The following is a 4,315-nucleotide window of genomic DNA, read 5'->3' on the forward strand; positions in this document are numbered from 1 at the left end:
ATCTTTTCAGAACCTCTAAATTGATTAACAGTCTGACTTGGTGGAATGAACTCCAAATGCACTATGAGTCTACATTTTCATCTGTTTGGGAAGTTGACGGATGTCCAGGATAAGGTTTGTCATCAATCGGCATTTCACCTTTTGTGAAATGAGAAAATCGCTCTTACACTTGAGTCCCTCCCCCCCCCCACCATACTGCTGTCCTTGTAAGCTGTGTTCAACATCACAATAGTTTCTGCAGCATTTTTTCTCAACGGGAAACAAAATCACAATCCATGCTATTGTCTTAAATTCGCCATCACAAAAATTATGTTTGAGAGAAGCTGCTTCTAAGAAAAAATTCACTGTGACCAGAGAGAATCTTCCTAGGTGGTGCCACTAGGTGCACTAACTCAGAGAGAGAAAAACGTGAACTACTAAAGCTCCGCTCTGCCCAGCACAATCTGGTTTTTTAGGGGGTACCCCTAAACGTATAACAGAATTTAGCAAGGAATGTGTTTCAGTAGACAGCTGATATATTTTGGATGTAGTGATGGTTACAGTGGTGGTAGTGATGATGATGGTGAACATAGGGATATTGATTGGGTGACTTGTTAAGTGACCTGGGAAAGTAGGCTCTTGGTTAGAAAAAGGGATATCTACCAAGGGCCTCCAGCACTTATCTGTCAATTTATCATACTGTGGTGGCTTGGTGTTGCTGGGATGCTGGAAGATATGTCACTGGTATTTCAAATGCAAGCAGGATCACCCAAAGTGAACAAGTTTCAGTATAGCATGCAGACTGACAAAGAAGAAGGATTGGCTGCTCGATTCGAAGGAAGTAGGTGCTAAAAACCTTATGCATAGACTCAAAGCATTGTCAGATACTGAAGGCCTAAGTAGTAGAACAGGAATGTGATCAGAGATAGAGCCAAAGGACAGACCCATCCGATCACAGGGCACTTGAAATGTGACTGAGGAGGATGGATCCATCATGGTGACATGTATAGGGTAAAACCTGTGGGAGTAGAGTCTTCTGGATCTTCTGTGACAGGATTATATCTATGCACCTTCAAGGGAATTCAATCAATACAACTATGTTTCCAATTTATGCACCAACCACTAAAACTAGTGATCAAGAAGTTGAAGAACTCTACCAACATCTTCAGTCAGAAATGGAGCAAACATGCAATCAAGATGCATTGACAATTATTCATGATGGGAATGCAAAAGTTGGAAACAAAGAAGAGGAACAAACGTTGGAAAATATGGACATTGTGTTACAAATGAAGCTGTAGATGCATGATAGAATTTTGCAAGACCTATGACTTGTTCATACCAAATGCATTTTTCAACAACACAGAAGTTGACTGTAAATGTGGACTTCTTCAGATAGAATACACAGAATAGATCATGGAGAAGCTCAATATTACTGAGCAGCTAAAACCAGGCCAGAGGCTGACTGTATAATGGACTGTATAACTGACATCAATTGTTCATATGTCAGTTCAGGTTGAAGATGAGGAACATTAGAACAGATCCACTAGAATCAAAATATGATCTTGAGTCTATCCCACTTGAATTTTGAGACCATCTCAAGAACAGATTGGAGGCCAAGAACAGTCATGACAGAGGATCTGAGGAGCTGCGGGAGAACAGCAAGAACATCATTCATGAAGAAAGGAAAAGGTCATTAGAAAAAGGAAGGAAAGAAAAGATCAAAGTGAATGTCAGAAGAGACACTGAAATGTTCCCTTAATCATCGGGTAACTAAAGCAAATAGTAGAAACCATGAAGTCAATGAGTTTAATAGAAAACTTCACAGGGCAGCTCAAGAAGACAAAGTCAAATATTATAAAGAAATCTGCAAAGACCTAGAGTTAGAAAACCAAAAAGGAAGAACATGCTCAGCATGTCTTAAAGTGAAAGAACAGAAGAAAAAATTCAAACCTCAAATTGAAATATTGAAAGATTTAATGGGAAAATTATTGAATGATGCAGGAAGCATTGAAAGATTGGAAAAAATACTGTCACTGTACCAAAAAAAAAAAGGTTGACATTGCACTATCTCAGGAGGTAACATATGATTAAGAGCCACTGATGTTGAAGGAAGAAGTTCAAGTAGCATTGAAAGCATTAGCTAAAAAGAAAACCAGACTCACTGCCATTGAGTTGATGCTGACTTGTAGTGGCCCTATAGGCCCTACAGTCCCTCTGTGAGTTTCTAAGATTGTAACAGTTAATGGGAGTAAAAGCCCTTTCATTCTACCTCAGGATTTTGAACTCTGAACTTGTCAGATCACAGATTTATGCATAATCACTATGCCACCAGGGCTGCAGTAGCCAAAAACAAAGCTCCAGGAATTGATGGAATACCAATGGAAATGTTTCAAGACGCTGATGAAGCACTGGAAACACTTACTCATCTATGCCAGAATATTTGGAAGGTAGCCCTTTGCCAACTGACTTGAAGAGATCCATATTTGTACTCATTCCAAAGAAAGGTGAACCAACAGAATGCTCAAATTATAGAACAATATTATTGATCATATTCAAGTAAAATGTTGCCGAAGATCATCCTATAATGGTTGCAGCAGTACCTTGACAGGAAGCTGACAGAGGTTCAACTCAGATTCTGAAGAACAGGAGATATAATGGTGATTAATATTATGAGGATGTCAGATGAATCTTGACTCAAAGGAGAATACCAGAAAAATAATGTCTACTGTGTTTCATTGGCTATGCCAATAAATTCTACTGTGGGTCCCATAACACCATGGATAGTCCTGAGAAGAATGAGAATTTCTGAACACTTCATTGTGCACATGTAGAGCTTGTGTACAGATCAAGAGGCAGTTGTGTGAAGACAACAAGAAAATATTGCACGGTTTAAAATCAGCACTATATCCTCTCACATTACTTATTAATTCTGTATGCTGAGCAAACCATCAGAGAAAGTGAATTATATGAAGAATATTGCAGCATCAGAATTGGAGGAAAGCTTATTAAGACTGCAATATGCAGATGACACAACCTTACTTGCTAAAAGTGAGGAGGACTTAAAGTATTTGCTGATGAAGATCAAGGTTTGTAACTTTCATTATGGATTACAACTCAATATAAGGAAGACAAAATCCTCCCAACTTGAACAAAAGGTAACACAATGATAAATGGAGAAACGGTACTCGCTTCAGCAGCACATATACTAAAATTGGAACGATACAGAGAAGATTAGCATGGCCCCTGCACAAGGATGACACGCAAATTCGTGAAGCATTCCATACTTAAAAAAAAAAAAAAAAGATAAATGGAGAAACGATTGAAGTTGTCAAGGATTTTGTCAATGCTCATGGAAGCAGCAGTCAAAAGATCAAAAAACACATTGGATTGGGTAAATCTGCTGCACAAGAGCTATTTAGAGTATTGAAAAGCAAGGATGTTACTTTGAGGATTAAGGTGTGCCTGATCTAAGTCATGGTATTTCCAATAGCCTCATATGGGTATGAACATTGGGCATTGAATAAGGAAGACCAAAGAAGAATGGATGCATTTGAGTTGTAGTGCTGGAGAAGAATACTGAAAGTACCATGGACTGCTAACAGCATCTCTCTTGCAAGAAGTGTGGTTCTTAAAGGCAAGGATAGCAAGGCTCAGTCTTCCATACTTTGGACATGTCAGGAGAGGTCAATCCTGGAGCCATTCATCACACTTGATAAAGTAGAGGGGCAGTGAAGGAGAGGAAGGTGCTCAATGAGATGGGTTGACACAGCTGCTGTAACAATGGGTTCAAGTACGGGGTGGTTTAGGGTAACACAGGGCTGGGCAGTGTTTCGCGCTGACATACATAGGGTCACTGTTGGGTCAAACTGACAGGAAGGCACAACAGAGAGTCTAAGAACAGACAGCTTTCCTAGAATATTGATTTCCTATAAAGAATAAAATTCTGATGTGGGAATTAACTCTGAATGAACAAAGTTCCATTCCAGCACTGGTCATTCCTGAGGGTTTCGAAAGACCATTTACCTGTCCTCCCAAGGCCAGATTTCTATGAAACAAACATTCATTAAAATTGATTTTATTGACTGATGGCAGACAGATATAAAGAACAATACAACTGTCCCTATTTTTGTTAGAAAGCATGAACAATGTTACCTACTAACCCTAAACTGTGTCAGAAACAACTTGAGGGCACCAGACAACCCACCCTAACACAGCCTATCAAAAGAACAAATGACCAGTATTAGAAGAAATACAACCAGCATGCTTCTCAAAACTGTGGATGGTGAGCCTTCTGCTCACTGACTTTGGGCACATCATCAGGAAAGACCTACCCTAA

General features: G+C 39.4%; 1 non-coding gene across 1 annotated transcript; it reads left to right on the forward strand.

The window, feature by feature from the left end:
* Positions 1 to 3,160: 3,160 nt before the first annotated feature.
* Positions 3,161 to 3,267, forward strand: LOC115868726. Its single transcript, XR_004045736.1, has one exon. It is a non-coding gene; the product is annotated as a U6 spliceosomal RNA (small nuclear RNA).
* Positions 3,268 to 4,315: the final 1,048 nt, after the last annotated feature.

The sequence above is a fragment of the Echinops telfairi genome, unplaced genomic scaffold (assembly GCF_000313985.2).
Source record: "Echinops telfairi isolate 266 unplaced genomic scaffold, ASM31398v2 ScPeMD7_1;HRSCAF=3_0, whole genome shotgun sequence".
Classification (NCBI taxonomy): Eukaryota; Metazoa; Chordata; class Mammalia; order Afrosoricida; family Tenrecidae; genus Echinops; species Echinops telfairi.